This window comes from Columba livia, chromosome 6 (genome assembly GCF_036013475.1).
Source record: "Columba livia isolate bColLiv1 breed racing homer chromosome 6, bColLiv1.pat.W.v2, whole genome shotgun sequence".
In the NCBI taxonomy this organism is placed as follows: Eukaryota; Metazoa; Chordata; class Aves; order Columbiformes; family Columbidae; genus Columba; species Columba livia.
This window is the reverse complement of record NC_088607.1, coordinates 27,565,268-27,584,649: the sequence shown is the minus strand read 5'-3', so window position 1 is coordinate 27,584,649 and position 19,382 is coordinate 27,565,268. Positions and strand designations below refer to the sequence as shown.

General features: G+C 38.5%; 1 pseudogene; it reads left to right on the top strand.

The window, feature by feature from the left end:
- The first annotated feature begins 5,907 nt into the window (after positions 1–5,907).
- LOC102083870 (mannose-binding protein-like) lies at positions 5,908–11,279 on the top strand (annotated as a pseudogene).
- Positions 11,280–19,382: the final 8,103 nt, after the last annotated feature.

The following is a 19,382-nucleotide window of genomic DNA, read 5'->3' as shown; positions in this document are numbered from 1 at the left end:
TTCATTGATCCCATAATCTCAGTAAGCAATCTCAGTAACTACATCGTGCTCCACAAGCTTTGCTGTGCATGTTAAAGACTTTTCAGTGTGAGCAGATTCTTCCCTGTATTACTAAATCTATGTGAGATTCTTACCTGTATTCTTATCTGTTCAATCTTCACAAAATATTTTCCAATGTGCATTTAAATTGCGAAGCAAAATGTGTTTACAGCATCTGATATTTCAGCTGTATGTGAATCTAGGCTGTTATGTGCTTGTGGAGGTCTTGGATTCACAAATTTTTATTGCAACATGAAAAAAATGAGAAGTCTTTACCTGACCAGTCACTTCTCAAATGTGAACAACTCATCCAACTCTGGCAAAAGTGCCATTCTGTATCTTCTGTTGTGGCTGGAGTGAAAAGCTGGAAATGGTATTTTATGAGCCCTTAAGCATCAAGAAAAGGCTTATGTCTGAAACAGTCTGAACAGAAAATAACCCCGTCCTGTTCATGTTTCATTTACAGGGGATTAAAAAAAAAAAAAAAAGCAAAGGAAAAGAGTGAAAAGGTTCCTGTTCTTCAAGACGAATGAAGGGCAGAATTTCCTCATTAGTCTATACACTCCATTAGCCCAATAGTTAGATTATCAGCTCTGAACTTTGTATGAATGGCATTTATTTTTGTTTTGCAACTTTCTGATGGCAAGATTTAACCACTTCTTGCATATAGAGCAATATACCACTGAACAGTATGGCACCATACACCCATGTAAGAATTGGCATATTTTTTGTTTGATTCAGTTGACTAAATATCAAGGTGTAAACTGTGGTTTCATTGTGATGCACTGTAATTTATCTTTGTACATAGGTATGCTGGAGCAGGGGAAAACAAACAAACAAAAAAACCACAGCAACAACACAAAAACCAAACCAAAACCAACCAAACAAAAAAACCCACAAACTGAAATCCTCTGTCTCTCTAGCTCCCTAATTCTGATAGTGGGACAAGATTGTAATTGCTCTCAAATATAAAGGTGTAAATATGTCATGATTTTACCCTGTGCTTAGTTTTCCAGTTGCATTAAGCAATGCGTTCTTTGCAGAAGTCAAACAGAAAGCTAGGTGAAAAGTGGCCTGATGGCTGGACAAAACCTTTTCTTGAGTGAAGAGTGCTGCATACACAGATATATGACAAACATATAAAAGGTAAGTTCCCTTAAATCTTGTGGAGGTGAAGACAGAAATTGTTTGACTTTATAATCAAACTTCGACAATGTAGGTAAAGCAGAACAGCTGACTAGAGATGGTAAGAATAGCATCTTGATATTAACTTATTTCAGAATCTCATTCTTTTAAAGCTCATCTGTTTTACCTCTGGTGACAGGAAGCTCCGTCAGCAAATTTTCAAAAGAGAAGGAGACAGTACATGCGTTCTTAATAGTCAGTACCGAGTGAGGGATCCTGTGTGAATTGTGAACTTTGAATCTCAGACAGACTTCCTCTGAGTTAAGAAGGTTGTTTGGAATTTTTTTTGGTCTGGTGTTCTTCAGAACTGTCTCTCTCTTACAGCTTCTGTAAAGATTATATGCTCGGTCTTGCAAACTCCAAAGTACAGACTCAGCACCTCTGCAAAGTCTGTATTTATAATGAGAAACAGGAATAATTTTTGCTTTATAAGCTTGGGTACAGAATAGTATGCAGTCATATCAAGTCTGAGGGAGGGGAAGGTGCTACAAAATTCCACTTTGTTCCTAGTTTGTCAGCGATCTGGCCCAGGACAGAAAAATTAATTAGAGAATATCTGGCTCTCATTAATGTTCACTGGAAACTTGCTGGGATCTGTTTGTTTACGTCTTTATTTTTATACATAGACATGTACTCAGAGTGTTACACATACTGATGCTTATGCTATTTTCTACCATGAACAAAGAATGACACTCTGTAATAATAATTACAATATTATTCCTACTTATCTGTGTTTCTACCACAGCATTATTCCTAACATGTCTGGCTATATAAATTACCTCCTCTCTCACAAGCAGTTGATACTTTTGCCTTGCTCTTAATATAAAGAGTGGACATAGGACATCCGGAGATTTGATCATTAATGAGGGTTGGCTCAGGATACAAGGCCAAACCAGGAAGCAACCGTCCATCTGCAGAGTCCCTGTGGCAGGCTGACAAGCATCCTACTTACAGTGCAGAAGAACAGATGTGTCATAGGTTACACAGGCACTACTAATTCAGAAGAAAAAGAACCTGCACAGGATAGCTTTCACTTTATGTCTTTCTAAGAGCTCTAATTAAACTCACTGTGTGATCACCTATTAAGAATGGTGCTCCACAATGCCTGAACTGAGGTTTTTCTGAAACAAGGTTATTCCCAGGGTTTTGTTCCTCAAAACCCTTTAATCCTGACTCTAGTTCTCTCAAGGAAAAGTTTGTGAAATACTTTGTAAACTTCTGGTTTGGGGATAAGAGCACTCTGTTGGTCTGACATCAAAGTGAATCAACAAACTAGCTGTGCATTTCTATCTGCTGCTTTAACCATCTATTCTCTTGCAAGTGTCTAGAAGCTGTCACCCTGCTATGCTGTGATGAAAATAATTGGACATAGTTCCCGCTGCTGATATTCCCATATGATATTTCTGCTGGTGAAGAATACTCAAAACTGATGGCAAGTTTGAAACTTCAAAAGCCAAGTGTTGTCACGTGCTGAGCTGCTTGCTTCTCCAAGGATATCTGCAGAGAGCTGCACCATATATCAAAGAGCAGCCAGACATAAGACCATTCCCCAAATGAGTGATATGCAGAAAGAAGGTATGTTCAAGGATCTACATAGTGAGGAACTTAGTACTCAAACTGGGAATCAAGAGAACCAAATAATTCTGGTGGAAGGGAAGGCTATATAGAACTAAGGAGATAGAAAACAAAATTACAAATGCAGTGAAAAAAGACATTTAATAATTTGTGAACACTAAGCCACCTGCCCTTATGATTTTTGTTTGTCACTTAGTGCAGAAATTTACAATAGTCCTGTAGGTTTGGATACCATATCTATACATGCTGGGTTTGCCACAGCTTAGTAAAATTTCTGCTATGTGATAAAGTACATTTCATCAAGGTGGTGTCCTGACCAGGTGACAACCTAAGGGTGGGGAAATTGCTGAGAATCCTATCGGTTTCATGCTTCTTCTTTTGCAGGCAAGCAACCTTCAGGGGAGTTCAACAGCAATTCAACAAACCAGACATTTTTGTGGGTTACAGGATGAGCCTTGGATGCTTTGTGTTAACAGCATATAGATATAATGTTTTGTTTTTAGCCAAAATAGCACGGGTCAGTGTGGAAGTTTCAGCTTCCTGTTTAAAAAAAAATAAAAAAAATCTCTAATTCCAAATCTCTGATTAATGATGTTGACTCTACAGTGTTTTTATCAAAACATGGCTGACAAATAGCACTGCTCTGAGCTGACACTTTCATTTTATTTTTATTGAGACTAAATTTATCCTAACTCCTGAACAGGAAAGATACAAGGCAGCTCGACAGCCTACAACATCTCTATCTGATGCCACCATACCAGAGAACAACAGCCCCAGAAATGAGATCTTGAGGATAAAGTCATCCCCAACACTACTGAAGAGATGGAGAGCTTGAATTGGTTTTTGCAGCTGGTGAAGTCTAACAGGCATTCCTCTGGGTAAGGAAATTTTTTGCAAGCAAATGTTAAATTGCCCAAGACATCTCTTCCTCAGAATTCTATTATAATTAAGTAAATAAATATTCATTAACTGGTTGTTAATTAATTAATTTTTCAGAGCTATCCATGGTGAAATCCCACACACTATTCTTGCTCCTGTACTATTCATGTCCACACAACGGTACCACACTGGACAGTGCAAACCCTATTGAGAAGTTTATTCTAATCAGTAACTGTATCGCTAGCATTATAGGAAGACAAGCAGTAAGTGATTTACTTAAAAGTTTAAACATATATTCCTTCACTCCATATTGTTTTTCCAAATTCCACATCCCATTTTTAAACATAAATGGATACGCTTGAGTTGGCCAAGTCTTTTCCAGGGATGATTCAGAGTACATTGCAGGAAAGGCAGTCACTGCAGCCAAACAAGCCTCAAATATCCTTCCCTGTCCTAGGATATTAAGAAATTAATTCATTGACTGAATAAAGGGGAAAAACCTTACAGGCAAAACTTTCAATGCCTGCAGTTGTTCTGATTTTTCGGTTGTTCACTTGTACTGTAACACAGCCAATGTCTGTCCAAGGCCAGGAAAAGAGCAAAGGGCTCATTTTCAGAATGTCATGTGCAGTACCTGTAAATAGGGGTGGTAAGCTTGAGGTAGGCAGTCATTAGGATTGGGCAAGACAGAGATAAGCCAGTAAGCAATCTCTTTGCAAAATAAAGTACAAGATGGCAGTTCTTAGTAGAAACGTAGGGGATTTTTTTGTTTTCTCTTAGAAGGCTCATCCTCATGGTAAAAATTCAGCAGGTTTCTGTTCCATTTCTTCTCTACTACATTCTGTTGTGCTGGCTCTCAGGGAAGCCAGTGATGCGGTAAGAGTTTTCACTGCGTACTGATCAAGTAAAGATCTCTTTTGCTGTGATAAGTATCTGACCATATTGAGGCCATGCAAGCTTTGCAGATGCAAACATGCCAATCAGAAAAAGCTCTTGTAGGCTGCCCTAGTAGAGCACGGCAAGCTGATGAAGGACTGCTAGCAGGCTGTAATCTGTCAGTTTAATAGCATTTTGCCCCTGAATATTCTTTGTATAAAATAATATCTGCTTTTGAGGAGCATTTTCCCTAGTATTTGACCTTATCAGGGCTGTCCTGTGCTGTCAGACTCTCAGCTGTCAAGCTAATGACTCAGAGCTGTCACCTTCAAGACTAGGTCTGGAACAAGGACTCCCTGCTGCCTCTTCCACGTTCCCTTCCCTGCTGTTACCTGCACTAGGTGACTCATATCCTAACACACGTTTTATGGAGGAAGAAAATAATTTCCTGAGATGTTTTAAATAGGACCTCCAGAACCAGCTGCCTCCTAAATATGAAGGTTTTGTGGCTTCTTTCAGGGTGGAGTTCTGATCTCTCTGCTCAATAAGTCTACAGCTTTGTAACCCTCGGGACCTGAGGACTGTCATTGCATCCAAGCTTGATGTGATTCTCCATGTGTGATTCTCCATTTTATCTGAATATAAATATGGATTGCAAAACCTGCGTTTTTTTCTGTTTCAGCTCCTTAAGATTTGGAAAATTTTGCTTTTATATCTAAACCGTTGTTAGTGCAAACTATGATCAGTCTCTTAGGGAAGTGATTTTCTTGGAAACCCTGCCACCAGCTTACCAAAGATAAATAGGCACTTTGGCTCTCCTAGAATAAAAGATTGGGGTGGTCATCTTTGAAAACTTTGGAGGTAAATATGTCTTAGTTCCTAGCAGGCAAAAGCAACAAAGATTTGTGTGAAGTTGAATCTCTGTAGGGAGAGGCCTTAACATTTTATTTTCAAGTTTTCTTTTATTGTGGCAATATTCTGAGGTTTATCTTGCTGCTTTCATGGGAGGCAGCAGCAATGTCAACTTCCCTGGTATTGGATAATTAACACAGTATAAAAATTCAGCAGAAGGAAATCCTTAGAGGTCTGTTAAGAACTGGCTTGAATCCATGAAGCTGGATAAGAAATATAAACCAAAATTCATGTTTGTTGTAGTAGTTAGCTACATATCTTTTCTTATTTTATTTTGGTGTATGTCATTGCCCCAGATTTCAATGTGAGCCTAATGGAGGAAGCACAAAGGGGTATATAGAAAAGTGGTGCTTCTTAAACTCTGCTTTTTATCCTAAGGAGAATGTTCTCACAATAATATGCTAGTGACTATACTTTATATTGTATTCTATCAGACGAAATATGACGGGGGAAGCAGCTCTCTGTGGGTAATCTCTTCTGAAGCTTAAAATAAAGAGAAATAATTGAGCTGACTACCAAAATTCATGCTGGATTTGATTTTAGTCTCCTCACCCCAACCTGACAACCAAAAGGTGCTTCCTTAGGCTCATTTTCCGTTTTAACTGGTGGAACTGGAAGAAAATAAGGCAAATTGGCATTACTGTGGGGCTTATTTACTATAAAAGTTTGTCAGTTCGTCTTTGTGGTAGTTGTTTTTGGTTTTTTTTTCCTGTTAAGCACAGAATACATGAGACATGATTGCCTCAAATTTGACCCTCATTAAAATCAAGGACAATTACTGTGGTGCAGCTTGTCGGAACATCATGCAGTGCTTTATCTGATGAAGTTGCTGCCTGTTACTGTTCTGCTCAGAGAAAGCAGCAAAGTATTGCAGATCTGGGATCCAGGAGGACTTCATCTCTGAGGGTGCAATACTGAGGAAGAAATGTTATCTTATTAGTATATAAGGTCTGAAAAGAGAAATTGGGAGGCGATCAGATGATTACTACTTAAACGCACTAAAGCTTTTTGTCCTTTAAGCTATGTATGTTTGCTAATAGTGGAGATGCTATCAAGAAGAATGCCAGCAGAAATGCAATAGCTGAAGAGTTCAGGATTTGTTCCAAGTTGGAATACTGTATGAGAAATGCTTTTAATTTAGACATACAGTGAACAAAACATTGAAATGAATTTGAAGCATAGTGAGATTGCTGACTGTTGCTGTATTAGATTTTTTCATTACACCTTGAGATGTTCAGATTCTTATATTCTTCCACACATGAAGATACAATTAGGGGCTACATGAAATAGTTCAGACACTATCCCTTGTTCTTCATCTTTTAGGCTGAAGACAGGAGTGTATTACCTAGGCAATGTAGACAACTCTTTCCTAGGCAACCCTTTAAAATTATGTAAATGGAGAAACTTATGACTCTGTTTGATTTGTCACAGATGTGTGGACTTAGCAAAGACTCTTCTTCAGCTTTTCAATGCCTTTGTACTTCGGCTTTCACTGTTGATGGCAACAAGTTCAGCTAACACAGATAAACCTGAAGAGGAAATGTATTAATTCCTGCCCAGTAATTTGGTGCAGTGCTCCGGCAGTCAGTGGCTTACCAGGCAGACATGGTCCCGAAGGTGAAAAGGGAGAACAAGGTCCAGAGCTATGACCACCGAGCAATATTGTATTTTTGTCAGTCCTTATCATCCTTTTATTCTGGTTTCATGCCTCCTTCAGTCTTTCATTTTGTCTTTTTACTTCTCTCCTTTTCTTCTGCTCCATTAGCCTTCCATAGGCTCTGCACTGTTTCAGGAAACTGAAAATGCTTTCTGCATTTATAATGTTAGTCTAGATACTTAGCTTTTAATAAAAAAAATACAATACATTTTCACAGCAGCCCATAAAACAGAGATGCAATAAGATTTTAATCTGATTGTACCATTTGTACTCTGAATTACTTACAGAATTTTCTACAATACCCTATTAAATGATTATTTCTTTTTCTTTCCAGAGGCCAGCTCTCAAAACCAAAAATCATGTTGGCTACTAATCTGATGGTCATAAGTTGATTGCTTCATACTCACCAAGTCCCAGCAAAATTCCCCAAGGCATGATTTGTCAGGTAGGTAATTTTTTTCATGCACTGCTACTAACAGCAAATAGATCAGCTGGTGCTTTCTGTCATGTGGTAGAACCAAGTCACCAAATCATAGTTTCTGTCCAAACAATTAATAAGTACATATGGAATCATATACTTTCTTACTATATCCTGCTTGCGTTATCATGTGTATATCACACATCTTGGAATTAGATAATTGCTTTTCAGCCCCCAAGCAAACCCCCCTCATTATCAATACCACTTGATATGAACTATGACGTAAAATTTCAGTGGCATATATTAATATTCTGCAAAGGTGTATTCTGGTCCACATACCCCCTCAGTATGCCCTCTACAATTTCATGGCTGAAATGAGTAACGCCAGCACTATCTGTTTCAACAAACTGCTTCAGAGGTATCCTTAATCTTCTGATCTAGAAAATGAGCTAAATCATATAGTGTCATGTGTGATTGGATTACAGCTGAAGCATATTGGCTTTCTGGTGTTAGAGCATGTGTGCCTCTGCAATAACGTAAGACAGCATTTTTTTCATTGGATTTTCAGTGCCCTAAGTAGGTGTAGTGAAGAATTTTTCATCAAAGTAATGCATTTCTTAGCAAATGAATCTTTCCACAGGAACAAGGCAATTTTCCTGAGATGTTTTTATTTTCCTGGGGAAAATAAAAAAAGTTCTCAGTGTGTGGTACTGTCTCTAAGCACTAAGAAAACATAGTGAGAGAAAATCTTGGAAAACATTTGAACATTTTTATTTTAACTCAAACTCTAGGAGAAAGATTGAGAGGTTTATGGGATTCTCTGGAAAAGCAGGACCCCCAGGAATAAAAGGAGATTGAGGACCACAAGGAGAGAAAGGAGAATGCAGAAGTAAGAAATAAATTTCTCAACATTTTAGTACGTTTTCCAAAAAAATACTTGTATTAATGTCCAGTATTCTTATAACATCATTTGAATAAAACGTGTGATTTCCAGAAGTGTGAGGAGCAGAAACATAAACCATCAGTTACATAGGAGATGAGTTGACCAACATAACTGGGGAGAAAAAGTGTTTAGAATGAGTCACTAGTATATGTTGTTTGTGAGTGAAATAACAAACCCTCTGTCTCTTAATATAAACAGCATTTTTTCTTTCATTCTTTCCCCGTTCATGTGTTTTCTGCTTCAACTTAATCTAAAAATGTTTACATGTGTGTTTTGCCTTTGAGAACTGGGCTTTTCCCTCTGAATAGGAGATGGCTTTGGCAGCCCTAAGAATTCAAAGCCCACCCAAGTATTCATCTGAGTAAGGGACAAGGCTCTCTCAGTGGGACAAATTCCAATGGAACAAATCTGCAACGTGGCCTGTGGTTTCTGCTCTGGAAACCAAATAGCTCCCCCACATGGCATCAGGTTATAGGAGAGCTAAATGCACCTCAGACACAATTGTTGTGCAGTCATTTTAATACAAATTACTAAATAACACCATTAACTCCTAGTTGTAGTAACAAATGACCTACTGAGACAAGTAACTGCTTTGGAAAAAGAAGTATAAGTTTTGAAGGCTGAACTAACTAGGCACAGAAAAGGTAAGATTCTATTGTTGATTAGCTTTCTTTTTGCCTGGTAAAATGATAGACCTGCTAGTACTGGAGAAAGAACTGAAAACAGTAGATTGAAATAAATATTACAAATTTTTCTTGCGTTGCTATAATAGGAGTCATTAATTAAATGCTGTCTCACTGAATATGTCCTTCCTGAACTGACCTGCCAAACTTTAAGGATCACTTTGTGAACATTAAGAGTAGGGGCTTTGTTACTTGGACTGTTCTCTAGGTGCTTGTGCTTTAAGCACTGCTCTCTTACTGCCCCAGTTCTAGATAATTTTCTAAGAGTAAACACAGATTGTAATGCTGTCTTCCTGGGTTGGGCTGCAAGTAATTTCTCAAAAGATGCTCTGTGAAAACTTTCAAAGAACATCTCATCAGTGCTCTACTAGCACTGGTACAAAAGCTGCATTAGGAAAAACAAGAAGTCCATCGTTGTTCTTAAATTAACTTAGGAGGAAATGACAGAGGCTGCAATTTACCACATCACAAGAATCAGCCAAATAGTCATATAGCTCCACACCACCCACTGGCCATCCTTCCAAGGGAATGTCTTCCCTGGAGAAAGCCCAGCTTTGAAGCTGTAGTTGTGTACAAAGCCTGAAATTTCGCCTGAAATTGGGGCAAGAAATTGAGGAGCGTGAAGAGGTCAAACAGCCGGTAGCAGGAATGTCTTAAGCCATCTCTCTTTTGTCCTCCTGTACCCTCATGTATCAGCAGCCTGGAAAAGGGTGTCTGAAAGCTTTGTGGAGGTTGTACCTGGTGCAGGAGCATAGCACAGGAGCATTGTGCTGATACCATTCCCACAACATCATGGGAAAATTTAGCTATGCATGTGTCCCAGTTTTTGTGTCGTTGTTATAAGGTGGTAGACTCCCTTCACACTAATCCCAGAAACATGTTAAAGACAGTAAGATAAAATAAATTGCCCATTAAAGATAGAAACTGTGTTTCAAAAGAATTGCTGCTAGCAGTTTTATCTGCTAAATGAACTAGAGCTTAACTTTCCACTGGCTTTTCATGAAAGCCTGTCAAGGATATGAGCCATACATTCCAACTTCTCCTAAGATAATGTGTATTTTCAGAGAAAATACTAAGTTTCCCAAACTTGCTAAAGCTGTTCCTATGTCTCTCTGCTCTGTTGCTTTAAACCCTGAATTTTGTTACTGGTTTCTGTGATAAAGCTGATGGGTACAGAAGATCTAATTGCAAGCTCAGTTCCTTTGTATGGTTTCAATTGATCTGTGATTTTTGCACTGAAACCTGGCAAGCTGTCTTGTCGTGCTTGCAATTTGAATGTGAATTTCTTCAAATCTTAATTCAAGAACTGTAATACTATATGAACTGGAAATGAAAAACTGTGATCCAGTTTCTTGTGAAATTCCAGTTTTCTTGAAGTGTGGGGTTGATATTTCCAGGTGTTTATTTTGTTTGACTTCTATTGGGTTCTGCCTACTACTTCAACAATAGTGTATTTATAGCTGGTATTAGCTACTTCTGAAGTACAATTGTGATATGGATAAATAACTATAGCATGATCAATTTTGGCATAATACAATTATGTTCACTTTTGTTTCCAGCTTTGATTTTTAAAGAACAACAAGAGTATTGCTAAGAAAATATTTGCCTCAACTGGAAAAGAAGATATTTTTGATAATGGAAAAATCCCTCTGTGCAAAAGCTGAAAGTGCACTTGCCTGTCCTAGGAATGAGGCTGAGAATACAGTTTTAAAAGACTTCATAAGACCTTCAGAGCAGGCTTATATGGGGATATCTGATGAACAGCCTGAAGGCAGGTTGATGTGTCTGAATGAAAGGGCTGCAACTTACACAATCTGGAATGCTGGAATACCAAATAATCTAAAAAATGAAGACTCTTCAGTAATACATGACTGGGAAAAATGGAATTACATTAATTGTTCAAATTCACGTGACTTAATTATTTGTGAATTCTTGAGCTTATAAATCTAAGAAAGCCCAAAGTTTTTGCCTTCAATTATGTAGTTCTTGTGCAAGTTTGTTCCCATAAATGTAACCTGTAGTAATCGGAAGCAGAGTGTATTTATAATTGTTTTCTCTTTGACATTCAGTTTTTAATATCCTAATAAAATGCAGATTTAGTTTTTTCAATCATTATGAATTTACATGGTGTTTATCATAGTGGTAGTAAGGCTAATAAGGTATGGCATGCTCAGCAGGCTAGTTGTTATACCTTCCTATGAGTTCCTCATAAATGCAGAATGAGAGAAGCATTTTTTAATAATGTTGAAACTAATGAAAAAATGTTGTATTTTCTGTCTTTGAGATGAGCTGTAAGTAGGAAAGATACTCTCCACGTGTTGTTTTTGATACATTCTTTTTTTTTCTTGTAAATAATGGACAGTGCACACAGTCCTATATTATTTCAGTATTTCAGATGGCTTTGCTCGTAGTGCGCTTTAATTCTAAAATTAATAATGATCACTTAGAGACTAGAGTGGTATTTGTCACTTGGATACAGAGGTCCATTGCACGCAAGTGATTGCTGACATTCAAATAATTTCTTTTATGAAGTTTCAACTATTTGCACGTCGTTTTTTCCATGTGGTAGGAAAATGAAATGTGCTGTAACTACAAGGAGGAATAAAACAGTACAATGCCCAGCCAGGTTGCTCTGTGTGCGGTAGAACAACCACAAGAGAAGATGATGGGCTTTTTTGGGAATCAATAGGCATCATTTGAAGTACACAAGAGATAGATCGAGATTTAAATGCAGTAGAAAGCAGATTTTTTTTTGTCTTAAATTGAGTACAAGGGCCTACTTATGAAATGTTCTCCAAGTGGAATTCAGCTTATGCAAAAAAACAGCAAAAGGCCTTATTTACATGAACAGTGTGAGAGAAGTGATACCATGGGCTTCTGTGATTTTCTTGATGGAAGCTTCTTTCACCTCAAGTGAACTACAAAGAGGTGAACCACAAACTGGATTCACTAAGAATAGGTGAATACCATGACAACAAAGGCCAATAATGTATGTTTGACAACTAAGAAAAATACTTACACGTATGCTTTGTGTTTTTGACCATGGAAGAACAGATGATTTTCAATTCCTCTTCCACTTAAAGACATGTGAGGTAAGTAACTCTGTGGAGAGGAGGACTGTGTCGACACTGGCAAGGTATGTGGATCCATGGGAACATAAGAGCATATCTCTACAGAGGAGCATTTGGTGCCCAGCTCATCTGTTTTATAGCTGTTATTTTCATTGCCTAATTCTGTGTTTACCTTTGTAAGCAATTACATTTACTTTCTCTGCACCAGGTTATACAGGTACAGCAAAAAAGCAATTACTGAAATTGGTGAAGGGTATGAGTTTTCTAGAGTATGATTTTTCTGTTGATCTGCATCATAGTTTCCTTGTCTTTACTGGCAATGTATCTTTTCATTCTCAAGTGAACTGCATTCCTTGTCTTCATTAATTGGTGTCCTGCAGCTATGAAAACAGGAACTTTTAAAATTTTGCCTGGGAGATTTTTAATCAGTATTTATTATATGAAAATGCGGGGTATGGTGCGATATTTACAAGACTGATTTGGTTTAATTTAAGATAAAAAAAAGACATTCTAGAGAGTAGATACAATCCTTTCATACTTCTAGATTTAGATATCAGTGGTAATTCAGTCTCCAATGCATTTATTTGGAATGATTATGTAAGTCTACTTTGAGATCATATCCAAAAAGCATTGTGGTATGTTTTGTGACCATTGCGTTTGGAGCCAGACTGAGAGCAATGATGTATTATGCCCCAAATGCATCCGCCAGCAGATTACAATGACTAAACCACTGATTTGAAAAAGGTTTGGGGTGTTATGATGTGAATGGCTATGTTCTTTCAACTGATTTTTTTGTTGTTGTTTGAGTTTTTTTTTAGAAATAGTATTCCTAATTGCCATGTCAGTCGCTCTCTCAAGCGTTCAGCTCTGAACTGTAATTCAGACTAATTTTTACATTATTTTGCCCAGCAAATTTCCAATACAATTGTTAGAAAGTTATGAAGCTTCTTGTAACCTTGTGTTAAGGTTGTGTCCAGGAAGCACCACACATCATTCAAATAGGATCTACACAAACTGCAAAACTGTTTACAGGTAAGTGCAAAAATATTCTAATGCTAAAAACACTGGGAGTTCATGAAAGCAGAATGAGGAGAACATTCATATTGTATGTTCAGTGTCATATATTCCAAAGTTGTCAGATAACTTTTTTTACCAGGCTGTGTACATGAAAGTGTATTTGGCCACAGCAAGGATGGTGTAAATAGCAAATCTGAGCTGCATTTCTTGAAGTAAACATCCAGTCAGCTCATCTTTTGGGTGCTTAAGCCCTAAGGCTTCAGTTTGTTATCACTTCTCTTGTTCCCAGTGTTCCCATATCTTATAGGTTTACCCTGGTGTAAACCACCTAAAGGAAAATGGTTCCCCAGCTAAAACACCGCCTGTGCAGAAAGGAAGCTGTGAGCTTCCCTTGCTTTCTAGACAACCAAACTCTGCTCCACATGACACTGATGAAAATCCACCTCTGGTGGAGTTGCCGTAGAAATGTAGCTGTATAAGTGAAAGTATAACTCTGTTAGTCTGGGCTTACCTGGTAAGCTGGCCTGTCCTGATCTGTTGCTTGGAGGACCAGAATAGTAGCGCTGAGAACTGTGAGCTCTGGCAGACCATTCTGGCAGGCTGACCTTCTGAAACTGGGCAGAAGTCCACAGGGCAGGAACGGTACTTGGAAATAGAAAATTAGCTTTTATTAATTCATTTTCCTTGAAGCTTTTAAATGCAGTAAGGTATGTGCCTTAAGTTCTAACCTTTCTCACCATGCATGTTAGGGACATCTTTCTTTAGGGACATCTTTCTTTCAGTAGGTGCTGAAAAGAGAGGAAGAGTTTGAAATTGTGTTCTATTATCTTCCAAGAGGCTTAAATCAACATCCCTGCTGATCATTTAATTTTGTATTAATTATAAACTAATCTGTATTTGCTGTTATAGCCCTGATTAGAACCATCTTATTTGGTGCTAATATGACCTCCACAGAGCTTCCGAGTAATTCAGGATGAGAGTGGCATTTGTTAATCAGTTGCTGGGTTTATCTTTCTAAAACATAGCACAATTTCAAGCTAGGTACAGGCTCAGGAAGAACTAGCCTGTCACATATGAAAAAAACACAATCTCTGAAAAGCTCTTTGCCTTCTCTTTGTTTTTCAAGTGGCAATTTTCAGTGGGAACTAAGAGGTGGAAACAGGAAGCTATTTCAATCAGTAGCAGCTTGTACTTACTGATTTATTTTTGATTATAACTTGTAAAAATGGGGGAAGGGGTGGTTAGCATGCTCAGAGCAGAGGAGAAACATGCCCTTTGCTGGGGCTTGTTTCTGGTTATGGAAGAAGGCATCACCCTCTTGTGTGAAACACACAGAGAAGTGTTACACAGGGAAGTCTGTGGCTTTAGCGCTACTGAAGTGGCTCTACTCTTTTGCTTAGCACCTAGAGACCTAAAGAAAGAAAAATACTTTCCGAATTGAAGTTGGCCAATAATACACAGAATAAAAAATAATGCAGGAGAGCCTGGAAACCTAGGTGCAGCCTCATTTCACTTTTAAGCTCTCTGCCAAACCTCTCAGCACTAGCAACATGACTGGATCTTCTTTTATCTCTAGGGAATTAATTTATCCTGAGGCTCCTACAGTTGACATCTCTTTTTATGGTCTGTGACCCTAGTGATGTTTCAGACATTGGTAGCTTAAGCTGTTTAGATCAGTGCTTCAGGGTAGACAGTTGTGAGAGCTTTTTCCTGGCTGGCTGTGGGCTCTGGCTTGTTTATGCCTTCAACTAGCAGGACAGCTTGTCCTACAGAGCTGAGCTTGTGCATTAATCCTGCAAGAACCTTCTGGCAATTTTGCAGTGGGAGGAAGATTCTATACTAACTGATTGGCATCCTCTGCCAGGGTATTTAAACACAGATAAAACTTCAAGCAGCGGAACTAAGTATTCAGAATGTGAGAGCGGTAGTCAACCCACGTTTAGGTGTCTGATCTCAGAGAGTCCGAGGGTGCTAATACTGGGCTTCATGGAAGTGAACCTGCATCATCTCAGCTGTGCAGGAGACTGAGTTTCAGTGCTTCATTGCAGCCTTAACAGAAAATATTACTACAGAGATGCAAAAAATGTGTATGTATACTGTCTCACAACATAGAAAATGCCAAAGCTGCCCTCTGTTCCTGTGTTGCTTTGTCTTGGTTTAGTCTCTTATTTACCCCATTGTTTGAATACTTACGGCAACTGTATCATCATGAGTCCTAGTTGTTTAGATCCCTATCTGTCCTAGTCCATCTCACAGTTTGTAATTGAACACATTTCAGAGATGTGCTGAAGGCAGAGAAGGGGAAGGAGGGATTAAACCATCTGGTCCTGCTGCCTTGTTGCAGCTTTCTCCATCAGGCTTATTGCTGTCTGTTGGGAGAGCTCTGGAGAGCGTCTCTCCCCCGTCCTCCCATCTGCACTGCTGGGCTGCATCTCTTGGACACCTTTGTCTTGTACTTGAGAGAGGTACAGAAAAAAGGCTTTGTGCAGCCTTCCCCAAGAATTATTACCAAGCGTGGTTTTGATTCAAACTTTCATTTTTGATACAAGGGAAGCTGAGCTATTACCAGCTGCTTTAGCTGAGATGGGCCAAGCACTTCACCAAAATTAATTGGAAATCCTGAAACCTCTTAAGCAACATCATAATAATTGGTTACTCTCTTGATTTTCTCCCACCCTGCACTTTATGAATCCGGTGACACCAGTGCAAGAGTCTTCCGCTCTGAAGTGATTTGATCAATGCTCCTTTGCTTACAGATCACAACCTTTTAACCCGTCTATCCCCTTACACCCTCTCCACCCTGCTTAAGCAGCTACACGCATTCACAGAAGCAAGGTAAAGAGGTAGGAAGAAAGAAAGGAAAGGGGAAGAAGTGATGCACTTTTAAACCTTTTTACCTCTTTACCTTTCATTATGGAGAGCTACAGCTAAACAGAAACAAGGAGGTTATTAAGGGTACTTCCTAAGCCTGCTAAGTAGATCTTTTATTTGTGCAGCAAAAACAAGTAAAGCAAATATCTTGAAGCCTCAGTTTTCCCTCTATGTGGTGTCATTTTCTGGTACCTAGTATTTATCTTAAAGCAGCAACTGCCAGCATCTGGAGAATCTTGGCTTTCATTTACAAGACTCAAGTGCTTTTCTAGCTTTCATGACTAAGGGTGAAAAAAGCTTAAAAGCCTTTCAGTTGGAAGGTTCTACAAAGTGAAAGTGTTTGTTTCCTTTTAATGTCATGTTTTAAAGCCAGTCTTAAAGCAGAACCTGTATTTTTACCGAATGGGGATTGAGTGTCAGGAACAGCACAGCAGGACCCTCTATGGCAAGAAAAACTACCAGCTTATCTCACAACAGCAGTTGTAAAAGCTATTTAAGAAATATTTCAAATGTTGTCTACAATGCTTAAGTGTATTATATATCACTTCACTGAAAATTGTATACTACACTCTGTCTTAAGTTACTGGGAGCTCTCCAGTGATTTTGAATGTTGCAGCCCTGAAATAGATATTTGTCAAATGCTCTCAGAATAGTTCTGAATTTGCCCTTTATTCTGGCAATTTGTGTGAGTCGTTGGAAAGTGTAATAGTTTACATCACTTATCTGTTACAGTGACTCCAAAAAGTAAAATAACACAAAAAGATTGGAGTTATTAAACAGCTGAGCCCCATTTGTGTGGAAACATAGTTGGGGAAACAGGTGCCAGAGAAATGCAATCTACCATTCGCATGGTAACACTGGTGTTGCAACAGTCAGGAGTTTTGAAAACTAATTTTTAGCAGTTAGTACTTAACATTCACTTCCCCTTTAGATAATTTCCCATGATAACAGTGGATATGCACTGACCTTGTGAAAGGGACACTCCATGCACTCAGCAGGCTGGGCTCTGCACAGGGCTGAACACTCATCTGAAAGGCACGGTTAGGGAAAACCTATACTATGCTTTTCTTCTAGCTTGAACCCCTGAGACAGTCTGGTAAGACAGCAAGCAACGAGACTACTTTAAAAATAAACGTATTTGAAGGAGTCTAGATTTCCACTCCTAACAAACAAGCATATTCCTGCCTGCCAGCTGCTGCTATTGCTGATGTGTCTCTGTCCTAGCCCCTTCCCATACAAACTAGAGTTTACAAGACATCACAACCTGCTTTCCTCTCATGAATGTAGAGAAGAATATTCAGAGAACAAGCGAGTATATGACTGCTGATAGGTGTGAGAAACCATGGAGTGTTTGAGGAAATTATAGAAAGGCAGGAAAAGACAAAAACATTGAAAATATTATGAGCAGGACAGCAGGTGTTCCAGTGATTTAACATACTTATCTGAGGCTATTGGTCTAGACCTTTAAGTAAACCTCACTGTACTTTTGGCATGTGAACTACATCGATGTGATAATAGATTAGAAACAATCTGAAAACAATTTAAGGCAATGAACTAATTGCTTTAGTTCAGTACTTGTTTGGAAGTTCATGTCTCTGCTAAAATTAATGGAAAAAAGCAGTCAACAAAAGGGGTACCAGCGGTTGTGCTATTATTTATATTTCCAGAACAGCACAGATAGACCATCAATCTGTAACATCTTTCGCAGTCACTGCTGCAAAGATAATGTTTGAACAAAATAACAGCTATGTAGATGGATGGTACATACATACGTTGTGATCTGAGACAAAATTAACAGAAGCTGTTGTTTGTGCTTTTGCACAGAGAGTGGAAAAGGCATGGAGGTACACACAGTCCATTGTACGGGTACACATCTATTTGTCATGCTTAGCAGAATGGATCCGAAATCTCCAGGCCAGGCTGTGATTCAGATTGCCTCACTAAGAACAGAACAACTGCTCCTTAACCAGGCAGTGAGCTGCTGGAGCATACAGGGGCTAGATTCATGCATGCCAGGCTCCAGGAATGATTCCTCGAATTAGAGTAGTGAATGCCAACCCAAACTTAAATAAATAAATGCTAACAGGTGGCTGAAGTGGTTATTGATAATTTTGTAGTTTATCTTGTCTTACTAACAAAAATAATGTTTACGCTTCAAAACTGCATGTAAAGCTGCTATAGAGGCTGTAATGTGTGACCCCCATGGAACAACAAAATTCTATCTTATTAGTTAAGTAGCTGACATCCACGGTTATTACATTTCTCAGGGTTATTAAACAGTCTCTCTGATTTGCCATGCAAGCTAAGTCTGCTGTGCTTTAATAGCCTACTAAACAGTTTCAGTTTGAATTGTTCTGGCCTCAAGCAATATTCAAGATCTCCCAGTCTTTCCAGAGAGACTCCAATGTTGTAGGATACTGCTAATTCCCTTTTGTTTTCTTTCTTTTCTCTGGGTCTTCATCTGTTCCTTGGTTTTATCTACTAGTTGAGCTCCAATGGGCTTTAATTAGCTGGCTAAAAAAGAAAATGCACTCCAGAATTGGAAGAAAACAGATGGGAGTGTGTCTCTTGATGCAACTTGCAGTACAGGTTGCAGTGGGTTATGTCTTAGCATAAAGAAGATGCTAACACAATGCTGTTATCCTAACCAATGACTGAACAGCCTGCCTTTTTCCTTCCCAATATCTGATTAGAGAGAAGAATTTCCTTCTAGTGATTTCTCAGTCCTTCCTTTTCCAAGTCTTCCCATTCTTTACTATTTTTCACCTTTCTCCTTGACATTTTATGTGCCTAAGTAAGTTTCCAAAGGGCAAGTGAGTACCAAATTCCCTTTGAAAGTCACTGGTAAGTATATTTTAGAAGTGCAGGTGTTATGTTTTGGACTCAAAGTGAATTGCATATTCCTACCTTATTACTTAGTGTTCCCTGAACCATTCTGTTCAGCAAAAAAATACTCTTTACTGGTTAAAAAGTAAATAAATCCAGAACTTGCTACTGTTCTATTCTGTTCCATGTGGATATCTTACTGAAATCTCCAAAGAAACAAACAAGAAAAAAAATACTATTGGGTATTGCAATGCTTTTTGAAACACCATAGATTCAGCTGCTTCAACTTCGGTTACATTGCAGCAGTCTTCTAATCCTCACAATGAATGTTTATGGTTCATTGTGCTAATCTTACCCGTTCTGGGTATCAGTTTTCACATTTTATAATCAGAACAAAAGACTCTCATTATAGCCCAGACTGTAATAATAA